We start from the raw sequence: 12,760 nt of genomic DNA, 5'->3' as shown, positions 1-12,760 counted from the left end.
GTCTGCACTAATCATTGTCTGGTGACAGATCCTACCAATGGAAATTATTCATCTTCCATGCTCACATCCTTGCCAACTGGCAAATATCCGGCAGCTAACTAAACTCTAAATTTGTCCCATTTATGAACTCTTGGCACACACCACTCAGAAAACACTGTTCCTCGTTGTAGTGTAATTGTTGCTTGTTAAGAATCTGCTGCCTAGGAGCAGGTTTTGCTTCATTGTTTCCAGTGATTGTCTAGCAACTGGTCAACAAATCACAGTATAAATGAACTGAAATTTGGATTTTATGTTTTTGTAATTGATATTTTGTTATTTTTTTGTGCTGAAATTGAGCCAGATGCAAGAACATGTAGATAAAATTTAATTGAGAAATAGGTTTTGTATACCTCAGAAGAGATTTTTAAAACATTTAGAAACAATGTAATCTCTCATCTTAATGTTCTGTGTTTAATGTGCTAGATGTGTATTCAGTATGGTTTAGAAGTACATTCCTGCGCACAGACGTGTGCATACCCACTCATTTGCATATGTGAAGGATAGTAAAGATACAAGCCCAGTAAAACCGCAAGGGATGCCCCCCCCCCAGAAATGGCAGTGCTGCCATGTGAGGTAGGAACCGTATAACAGGGCAGAGTATAATGACAACATTGTGCTCGCAGTGTGTGTTCAAATTGACCGTGTCGATTCAAAATCCTGTCAAATGTGAGTTTTGTGCAGTAATTCAATTTCTTCACATGAAAGGAGAAACTGCTGCTGAAATTCATTGCCAGCTTGTTTTAGTTTACGGTGAAGATGTTATGAACGGGCAAAATGTGGCAAAATGGTGTTGTGAATTTGAAGCAGGAAGAAGTGATGTTCATGGTGAAGGCCATCCGTTGTCACTGATGAAATCATCCCAAGAATTGATGGAAACATTTGTGCTGACAGATGTTTAACCATTGATTAACTTCATCAGCAATGTCCAGAAATGTCAAGAACTGTTCTCCATGGCTCAGAGAGCAGGCAGGAGATTTCTACGATGCTGGAATAAAAAGCACGTTCCCAGGCTCATTAAGTGCGTTGCAATCCATGGTGGTGATGTTGAAAAGTAAATAAAGGTGTGTTGTAAAAGTGCTACAAGCGAATCCAAAAAAAGAATGCTTTACAAATATTTTCTGAACTTTGTAGCATTACTTTCTGGATATCCCTCATATATGCAAGTGTACTCACACACCATACCTACTTGGAGGGTTTGCTGCCATGACTGCTTACGGATCATAATTTGTTTGAAGGCATAGATGCATGAAATACTGTGCATTAAAGGCTTGTTATTTATTCATTTCCCCATTGTGTCTCTTATTAATGTATAATATTCCTGAGATGGCACACCACAACCTCCTGATATCAAGTTGAATTTTAGTGTTAGAATTTATTTCCATTGGATAATGTATAAGTAAATGTTAGAAAGTGATGACCCCACTTAATTTGTTTTGGTTGTTTTATGTTTAAGTGCAAAGTTGAGAATGTTAATCAGTCATAGAAGTAATTTTTTTCAAGTACATGTATGAACTGTTCCTATTTATGTAAAAAAATCGTGGATGTCCAGAAATCTAATCGAAGTATGAGAACTCATCTTTCTCATGTTGTCACAAAATTATAACTAAATATAGCATATGTTTGTTTACACTGGAACACAGTATCACTTAAAAATATAGAGAAATTGATATATTTATATTCATCTGTTTCTAATGGTAGCATTTAACTTATTTCTTGCTATATATTCACTGTATTGTTTGTTTGTATTATCGAGATGTTTAATACTATAGTTGAAGGAAAGTGTTGTCTCACTTTATTATTAACAAAAACTGCATTGTTGTCTCACATTAATAACAAAAATATCATTATTACTAAATGCAGTGAATTAGTTATTGTTATTGATTTCAGTTTTGGTGATTTTACAGAAACACAGTACTGAGGTGAAAGATGTATGAGATAGGCAGCTCAAATATGATAGCCTCTTAGATTTATAAATTATCCTCTTGTAATGTACGCTTTTCTTGTATTTATACATTGGTCCATTATATAGCTTTATAACACTTCCAGTTCCAGAAAAATAGGCATATGCAAATCTTGAATTTTCACAGTGAAAACTGTTGCTTTTCGCTTTGTGCATCAGGTGTGTGATGTTAAAAGAAATCATTATCATTGTACTAGTTCCTAGGAGGTGAAATAAAGTTGTAGTACTTAGAGCTGACAGTCCTCCGACGCGGAGTAGGAGAAGTATTGGTAGTGGCGGGGAGAGCTCCAGGTTGCCGACAAGTGTTGCGGGGAATGCGGTACAGGCATTCTCAAAAGGAAATAACTTCTTACCTCATTGTGTTGCATACTGTTGGTGGTTTAGTCTCTTTGATGTTCACACATCCGATGTTAAGTTTTAAGTGCAGAAAAGCAGACTATTATGCACTCTACACTATTATACACTTTTCACTGTTATATATATATGAAGAGTTTATTTACATATTACGTGGGTCTATTCTAAAGTGGCAACACCGGCAATGTCCGCATAGATATCATCTCCACATGCCTGTCCTTCCTCGTCACCACCAGATGAATCAGAGCTATCAGAATTGTCATCACTATGACCGCCAACATGGAAGACGAACTCCCGTCCTGCGTCCAGAAGGCCTTCCCGTGCCATTAATTGTTGCTCAATGTTCCTCTTTCATATACTTATATACATTATTATTATTATTATTATTATTATTATTATTATTATTGGAGGGGGTGGGTTTTCCCATGCACTGCGACTAATAGTCATACTTATATACATTACTAACAATTTCTCTTGATTGTGAATGCAACACATTTCCACTCAATTTACTTCGTGTAGGTAGCATGTTGAAGGAGATATAAAAAATGTGCAAATATAAATAAACGAAAAAGAAAATCAATGAATAGAAATAAACAATAAAATAAAATATTAATGCAGTAATTAGAGAATAATACACTCAAATACGACTCCAAGAGTCAAGACTTTTTTACTTGACTGTACAAGGAAGGCGGTTAGAAGTGACCAGAAGATGAGGAAGAAGACGTAAGAAGATGCTGGATGACCTTGGGGACAGAAGAGGATATTCTTATTTCAAGGAGAAAGCTCTAGATCATATTAAGTGGAGGAACTGTTTTGGAAGAGACTGTGGACTTGTCGTCTGACAGATTACTGATGAATGAACAAGGAAGAATGCTCTTGAGATGTCTGCTCGCACTGAATGCAAACGAATGACTAATCACAACACCCCTCAACTTTCACGAATGCCCATCCACTGCACAGCTTTTCCTGGACTCACTTCTAAATACTAGAACTTTATGTTTTCATCTAGTATTTAAGTCTTATTGTAGTCACATTTTATTATGTTATTTTGACTTGTTCCAGTGATTGGTTGGAACATTTGTTTTGAGTTTTGACGCAATCTATATCCAGTGGTGTGACAACTTGTTTCTCACCCTCTAATTGGATCTACTTGAATATAAGAATAAATTATTATTATTATATAAGCTGGTGATTTTTTAAATTATTGTTACCTTATACATAGTTGCATGTTAAAAATTGAAGGTGCTGAATATTGCATATATTTATGTATTGTTGTTTTTACTGAAACATGAACTGTAAAATGTAGTTAATGACAGTTTAGTTAAACATAGGAAGCCTTAAGAAGAAATTTTTTGTCTTTTCTCTATGAACTTGGAATATATGCATGCATTGGCCTCTGTAGCAGGTGTTAACTATTCATGTAAATTGTTTTCTTTGGTTCTGAATTAACTCTAATTTGTTAAATAATAAAAGACCCAGGATTGTTTTGTGACAGTAATGTAGCCCTTGATGTAAATGCTCAATTTGTAAACTGAGACTGCTGCTTATTAGTAACATTGACCAGGGCATGGATGATTTATACTGGCATACCTTTATATAAAGGGCTGAATTTGAAATTTTCATTGTTGTGCTGGCCAAGAAAGCAGTCATAGTCCTGCATTTTTGCATACATATTTTCAGATGTTGCTGTAATTTCCAGGTAAATTTATTCAGCTACATGCACTCTTTCAGAAATAGACTGTTCTGTAAAGGGTTATTCTTTGCAGTGTTAGATACCTGCATCCTGCCTGTGTTACACAAAGACACTTTAGTTTCATGTCAGTGTTTTAGGTTTTCGTACTCCTGCCTATGTCAGACAAAGACAGTTTTTTTTGTTTTTTCGTTTCCCTGCCGAGTTACAGCAAAAGAATTTTTTTTGGGGGGGGGGGTTCCATACGCTTGCATGTGAACATAAACTGGAATGATATGCTTTATGTTTTGGGTGGTGGTGTCACATTAGACTAGAAACCTTGAATATGGAAACCTGTTTCATTGCATTTTAGGCATAGAACACTGGATTCTGTATCTGTGAGCAAGTATTCCCAGACCTCGTTAAAAACTCTGCACATAGTCATGCTCTCTTGCACTGACCTTACAAGAATAAACTCACATTATTAATAAGGGGTAAATGTATCATATTCAATAGGTACTTTCCCATGGAAGACTTGTAATTCAGCTAAAATTATATTTCACGAAAGATTGAAATCATATATTCTTTTCCCCAGAGACTACATGGCGAGCCATGTGTCTTTAGCAGACATTTAACCATCCCAGTATTTGACAGTTTATTGAAGTTTTCCAAAGGCATGTTCTCAGAATATTACCCTAAGTATGCTGTGATATATACACACACACTGATAAAACAGATTAGTTGGCTTTTCAGTCTTACAAATTTTCTCATATGTCACCTCTGAAAATATTTGTCTTCACTTGTGCTGATTTATGTGTTCATTTTTTAAGTTGGCCCTGACCTCATTCCCTCTTGAAATTAATCTTGGTAGACCCATTTTTGGGCTGAAAAGTGCTGTATAAGGACACACAGATGTAATTCACAGATCGTCACCTTGTAACATTGTGAAGGAGCAGCACCACAAACTAAAGCATGCAATAAGTATGTACAGTTTTGAATCTTGCAGTTCCTTGTGTTCTGTAGAAATGTTTGAACTGTCCTGCATTCTCTACACCTGATGTAGAGGGATTGACTTTAAAACACGAATACATTTCTTTGGTAGTCTGTAGTTTTTGATGAGTTGAATAAAATGGATCCTTCTAAGACAAAAGTATTTGTGTAGGAAACACTAAAATTAAATTACTAAGAGTAGCACAATTGGAAATGCAGTTGTATCAAAACCAAGAACATTCTGAAACTACCAAATGCAGAAGGCAGAAGAATCTTATTCAAATGAATTATTATGTTTTGCACTTGTTTCTGTATGCATGTCGGTGGACAAGTATTAATAAATTGATACAAATTAATATCTTTCCTCTTTAAAGTTTTAGACAATGGCATGCATACAGTATGCTATACAGGAGAGTCATTATAGTCACTGCCCATAGGTTGGTGCATATTTAAGTACAGGTGTCATCCAGCATACATGATAACTGTGTTCCCAGGCTCTGTCATGTAACCCGAAATTCTGATGCACTCAGCCTCAACTTTCTGAATTATCAGCCCCTAACTATGTCATCCAGCTCCTGCCTCAGGATGGCAAGGCCCAGCTATTCATGGTGGTGACAGCAGCTATCACTTGTACGTTGTCACTGGCTATCATATGGGGAAATGGTTATGGTCATGTCTAAGGACACCATAATGACACCTGTTTGCCAGTCATACCACACACTTATTCAAATACACTGTCATGTCTTGCAGTTGCAGGACATCCACAAATGGAACTCTTGTGATCATTGCAATGAGCATCAAAATCCATCCCATCTTCAGAATGTATGACTTGGCTTTTTCCCTGGCAGGCCTGATGATGGCTATGGGTACTTCATTGTGGGTGGTAATGATCCAAAGCATGCCCCTTGTCCAGCCCTCGGCATTTAGGTTGTCATGGCTCCTCTTGGCTAACATGTTGAGTGTCAAACAAGAGGATGAGGGTTGTGATGCTGGTGCTTTATTATCCATGTTGGCTCTTAATTGACTTTCAAGTTCCAGTTGGCAACTTTCTCAAACAGTCATTATTATGTCTCTTTTGACATATTATAGACTGCCTCTGTGGTCTAATGGTCAGAGTTCCTAGCTGCAGATCCAGAGGTCCATGTTCGATTCCCAGCGCTACTAGGTCTTTTCTGAGAAGTAATGGGTCTGGAACAGGGTTCACGCAGCCATGTGAGGATAATTGAGGAGCTACTTGAATGGAAAAGTAGAGGGTCCAGTCTAGAAAATGGAAATTAATGGCCATGTGGATTCATTGCGCTGACCAGGTGACACCCTCTATCCACTAAAGTTGGCTCTAACTTCGCTGACAAGCGGCGGTCACTCAGTCGGTATAGTTTGCTTGCATACTGAAACCACAGTTTTTTTTTTTTTTTCCATATTCTGGGATGCCTGATGTCACCACACTGTCAGCATATGGAATGTCAAATAAAGTGGAGCTTGGTCACTGGCAGCCATGTTCTTGTGGACACTTCAGCCTATCCCTCCTCCAACATTGGTGGTGGTCCAGTTCCTGCCTACACAGCCTTTGGCTTCAGGGCCTAATTGGGGGCTTCTTAGAGAGACTTCTCTTCACCCATGAGGAGATGATGTCTGGTCAGTGAGTGTTTTTGATATGTACTAGCACAAATAGCCCCCCCCCACACACACACACACACACACACTCTCCATTTCTGAAAAGCAAATGGTGAGAGGGAAGGCAGCAGCAACTACAGTAGCTCCCTCACAGCTGAAGTGATCTTGCGCAAAGAATTGGTTGATCTTATTAGTGTGTGACCGTACAGAAATCTCAAAACTCAATCACGAGTTTGAACAGCTGTGGCCTGTTTGAAGAAACCATTATTAGGATGGTTGAAAACTACAAACTTTATTGGAGTTGTTGGAATTGTTTTCCCAAATTTTTATCGTATAATGCAATGATAGCTTCATACCCATTTAAGGGGAAAACATTGTAAGAGTTTTTCTTTAATGTCACTTATTTCCATTACATAAACTGTCATATGACTCAGTCATTGTCAGTGTTTACAGGAAATCCAAAATTCTTTCAGGCCTGTTCATTTGCTGTTGTGACTTATCAAGTGTCAAAAATGAATATGAGTGTTTTTTGAAGTCTGAAGAGTTCTGTCCTTGTTGCAGTGTCACATGTTGCCTAGGTAAATAGTGATAGTTTGATTTGAAGTTAATTGTTATTAACTTAACTCTATTCATTCTGGTCTGTCACACTAGTAAATTAAATTGTAAAATAATTGTTAACACCATCCAGTGTGATTCAATTTGTAGATACTTATTGCCTTTACATGTTTCGGTCAGCTGCCCATAGTAGTTTCCGAACATGTTGAAGATGGTCAGTTGACCAAAATATGTAAAGGCAATAAATATCTACAAATTGAATCACACTGGATAATGTTAACAATTATTGTACAATTGAATTGTTATTTTTATTCTAGTATATATGTTTTATAATAATAATGAGTAACTGGCAATTATAATTAATGATCATATGTATAGCCACAAGGTGTTATTTATAATAACCAGATTATTATCTTGTGCTGTAACGCATGCATTCTCTCACACACGCACACTGCTGGTTTAGAACATGTTGTCCATGTTTTCAGATATATGAGTCTTGTTTCATAATATATTCACTTTCTCCTACACTGGAGTGTGAATCACAGACTTGTTCTGTGGTACTGATCAGCTGAAGCCAGTCTAACAGAATGAGCTTATGAATGTTTATGTCAGTTTTGGTGCCAGGGTGTTGACTTAAATACATTATACAGTGAAAACTCTTATTTTATCATCAATTTAAGGTTTTATTGTGTTTAATATTTAGTTACAATTATCCCAAATCAGTAATGTCAGTGCTAAATTTCCTCCAGTTAAGAAATTCCTCACCATAGTATTTAGATTATTGCTACTGAAAGAAACCTTAAAATGAAGTTTCTCTGTATTAAGTGAAAACTGGATTTGATGAAGTCTGTGGGTGTGTCTCTTATACTTACTGTACTTAGTATTTCTGCTTTGGACAACCTGAAAGCACCAACTAAGGTAATGAAGATGTTCATTATTTGTTACATCTCAATTGTCAGTTTTAATTCTAGTTTATGGCAACTTACCAGATTCTGAAGACAAGTTTGTATTAAATCTTGAAAAGGAAATGTTAATGTCACATGCCTACTTGTAGTGGACAAGTGTGAGAATGTGGATGTCATTAAGTGTGACATACAGTATTCTTATGTGCCTGTGCCAAACAAGTTTGAATTAGAGCATATTCACTTGTGTACAAGGTTCATACATAATAAAGATGATAGTTGTTTTGGTGAAAGTAAGTGTTCTTATAACGATGCATACAGAGATGACCCCTGTAACTGCAGTTTATTTTATTTTGGCCCCATATTTTTCATGTCCAACATTTATAACTTCAAAGAGTTATGTCATTTGGAATATAATACTGTGTAGTCCAGTGGAAGTCAACTGACGTTTCAGAGGCATATATCACCTGCATTTTCAGGGCTGAACAGGAATTACACTTTCAGACAGAATGAGTACAACAGTCAGTAGATTCACAGTGCTTTCAACCCTCCTATGAAGGTTGCTCCACACAAAGACAAGCCAGATTCAATCACTCTCCTGCCTTATTCCAGGTTGGCCTTCAATTATAATATCAGGATGCTGTCACATCAACCCTGAACCTTTTGGTCCTCTCCTGGATTACTGCCTCTGTTCTTCCTCATCTTAACCCCCACTGTATGCCTATAACCCATGCCTACCCTCTTTGGTTCTCTGCCCACCATGCACACTTAGGACATCTCTCCCCTGTGTTTCCATATCTGCACTAATGACTCTTCAGGGCCCAACCTAGTTACTATTCTGTCATCTCCTATTATTGGTGCACTCTCTTTCTCAGAGCCAGTAGAAATTGACTGGTTGGCCTCAATACTCTTCTATATAATCCTTTGTTTTTCCCCATACACCTTTCTCCTGCTGCCTGCTCTTGAATCCTGATGGTGGAGGAAATATGTTCATCCAGAAGGTCATTGGCTTTCTCCATACTACAACCCGGAAGATTTAACTCTTCATAGCTGCCAAATCCAACATCATTTATAATGCTGCTGTTTCTTTTTTTACTTGTATTGAGGAGGTGGTGAATTTGAATCTTGGCTGAAACACAGGCTATCCTGGTAGGTTTTCATGGTTTTCCTCAGTCTTTCCAGGTAAATGCTAGGATTGTACCTTTATTAGGTCATAATTGCTTCCTTTTAAATCCTTTCCAATTTATTATTAACCAGTCATCCTGCCATGGATGCTATATGGTCGGAGATACTGAGAGCATCGTAACACGAACCAAAATCAATTACTTCTTCAGATTTATACCCTACAATGTAGGATATTAGGATTTACATTTAGCTCTAGAGCTCTAAATCATAGAAGGTAGAATAGCTGGTTCATCCTGTAGATTCCTATCCAATTGGAAAAATATGTATGATTTGTGTCACTAGTAAAAGATGTAGTTGTCCAAGTGCTTAGCTAAGCCCTACACCATGATGACATGGGAATGGCAGTATAGTTCCACACATTCTTAACCTTAGCACTAGAGGGGGGTGAGTGGTCGACTTCATGCACCAGCCACTTTCTTTTGGGAAGATAAGAGGCTGGTTTCAGATGTTAATTGGAGGGACACAGACAGAGAAATCATGTATTATGTTTCCATTTAGGAGAATGGGCTAATGGTAAATGATTTGAATGTATTATTTAATTATATATAAAACAATTGAACTAATAACTGGCTGAAATTGAAAGTGAAGTTTTATGAACTAACATGTTTACTGCAGACTGAGATAACAGGGTAGGTTGCAGATTGTCTGCTCTAAGATAGTCTGTGAACTTCCTGTGTTGGGTCACCCTCTGAGACTTATCTTTGACTTACAAACAGGAAACATGCAAGGACATGACCATGAATGGTAAAGCTGATCAGGCAACTCCATGGTGCTATATTGTCACACATTCTGCAATCATTGTCTGTGATCTTACGTTCAACATTCTCTTCTATAACTGAAATGAAGCACGTCTGAAACAAATTTTGAAATTTTTGTGATGTTTTTAACATTTATTTACCTTTAGTTCCTAATTACAGGCAGGTATTTTTATATGTGGCACACATCCACACTTGGTATTATTCATTGCTTACTACTTTAACTGAAGAGCATATTGATCCTTGACATCCCACCTAACATTATCAAAATGTTTGAATTATATCACATTACCAGGCAAACAAGACAATTTGCATGGCTTTCTCAGCCACTGAAGTGAATGCTAGCTGGGATAGTACGTTAAAATATATCATATCATCGTCCTCTCATTGTACCTCTTAACTCTCCTGATATCTGGTGTCTGCCATATGCCCCAAAATAAAAGTTTAGGATATAAGCAAAGAACATTACAACCAAATACCCTAACAAAACAGCTGGTTTCCATGTTTATTCTTTGTTATACTATCCCTTAATCTTTCCAGAGCATGATAAATTGCATAAAAGACTTTCATATAAATTTATAATAAATATCATGTTTCTGGATATGAATTGACATCAGTGTGGTATATGAAGACTACTGTCTTTTTGGATATAACCCCATGTAGTTATTGAAAGTCAACCAGCGTTTCGGAGAAACATGTGGCCTCCATCTTCAGGGCCAAGTAAGCTGAGCAAGATACCAGCGTGAAACCAGGTGGAAAACCAAACAAGGTACCAGCATGAAAGCAGGTGGCAAGCTGAGCAAGATACCAACGTGACAGCAGGTGGCAAGCTGAGCAAGATACCAGCATGTCATCAGATGACAAGCTGAGCAAGATACCAGCGTGACAGCAGATGGCAAGCTGAGCAAGATACCAGCATGAAAGCAGGTGGCGAGCTGACCAAGATACCAGCATGAAAGCAGGTGGCAAGCCGAGCAAGATACCAGCATGAAAGCAGATGGCAAGCTGAGCAAGATACCAACGTGACAGCAGGTGGCAAGCTGAGCAAGATACCAGCATGAAAGCAGATGGCAAGCTGAGCAAGATACCAACGTGACAGCAGGTGGCAAGCTGAGCAAGATACCAGCATGAAAGCAGATGGCAAGCTGAGCAAGATACCAACGTGACAGCAGGTGGCAAGCTGAGCAAGATACCAGCATGAAAGCAGATGGCAAGCTGAGCAAGATACCAACGTGACAGCAGGTGGCAAGCTGAGCAAGATACCAGCATGAAAGCAGATGGCAAGCTGAGCAAGATACCAACGTGACAGCAGGTGGCAAGCTGAGCAAGATACCAGCATGAAAGCAGATGGCAAGCTGAGCAAGATACCAACGTGACAGCAGGTGGCAAGCTGAGCAAGATACCAGCATGAAAGCAGATGGCAAGCTGAGCAAGATACCAACGTGACAGCAGGTGGCAAGCTGAGCAAGATACCAGCATGAAAGCAGATGGCAAGCTGAGCAAGATACCAACGTGACAGCAGGTGGCAAGCTGAGCAAGATACCAGCATGAAAGCAGATGGCAAGCTGAGCAAGATACCAACGTGACAGCAGGTGGCAAGCTGAACAATTTTTTAATGCACTTAGTGAGGGTGTGGAGTCCAACTGGGTCCACTCGGCATGGCGGCCACTGATTGGCCTATTGTAGCCTGCCCCAGGTGATTATGATGATGGAGAATTTGGTGGAATGAAGATTGGCAGGGGAAACCGAAGTACTCTGAGAAAACCTTCCCCAGCGCCACTTTGTCCACCACAAATCCCACTTGATCAGATGCGGGATCGAACCCGGACAGCCGAGGTGGGAAGCCAGTGACTAACCGCTTGAGCTATAGTGCAGCCAAGCTGAACAAAATACCAGTGTGAAAGCAGGAGGCATTGCCACCGGCTTTCATGCTGATATCTTGCTCAGCTTATTCGACCTTGAAGATGGAGGCGATATGTTCCTCTGACACGTCAGTTGACTCTCAGCGGTCTACATGATGTTATATCCCAGACAATAGTACTCTTCATAACCACCATTGTGAGAACCTAAACTGATACGTAGATGTGGTGTGTTTTATTGCAATCCACTGAATATAAAATTGTATAGAAATGTTAATGAGTTAATACACTAATCATTGCTACTTGAATATTTTGAGAAAACTCAATCTGGAATTGATGAAATATGCCAGTGTATGTCGACCTTCAACATTTTCCTCCTCTTGTCTGTATGCTCCAGCATCCAGAACATGTTCATTAATATTGTCATATTTTAATTGTTTTAAATGTGTTCATCTCTGCTAGCCTTTATTATAATGACTATTGGGTAACTTGTGAAGTTCAAATTATGCAGCATTATTAATGGCAGAATTTAGCATCCTTATAAAATTGTTAAGGTACATGTGACATTTTTCTGTTAGTTATAAGGCCAAATACATTAAGTGTCCTTTCATTTATGTTAGCTTGTTGGCACACGGTAGCATAGTTGGTTGAGGCACTATGCTACAGACTGGAAGGTCGCGGGTTAAAATCCTGATGAGGTCATTGGATTTTTCAATTGACCTAATCCTTCCAGCCACACTCGCCCTGTGGTCAGCTCAGCCTCTAGGAATATTCTTGGGGTTAACGGACAGCTGGCATGTAAGGCTGACAACCTTGCCACCATCTATGAGCCGATTGTCTAGAAAATGTGGGGACCTCAACATCTCACAACCCTATGG

Source organism: Cryptotermes secundus, unplaced genomic scaffold, assembly GCF_002891405.2.
Source record: "Cryptotermes secundus unplaced genomic scaffold, Csec_1.0 scaffold545, whole genome shotgun sequence".
NCBI lineage: Eukaryota > Metazoa > Arthropoda > Insecta > Blattodea > Kalotermitidae > Cryptotermes > Cryptotermes secundus.
Note: the sequence above shows the minus strand (reverse complement) of the source record.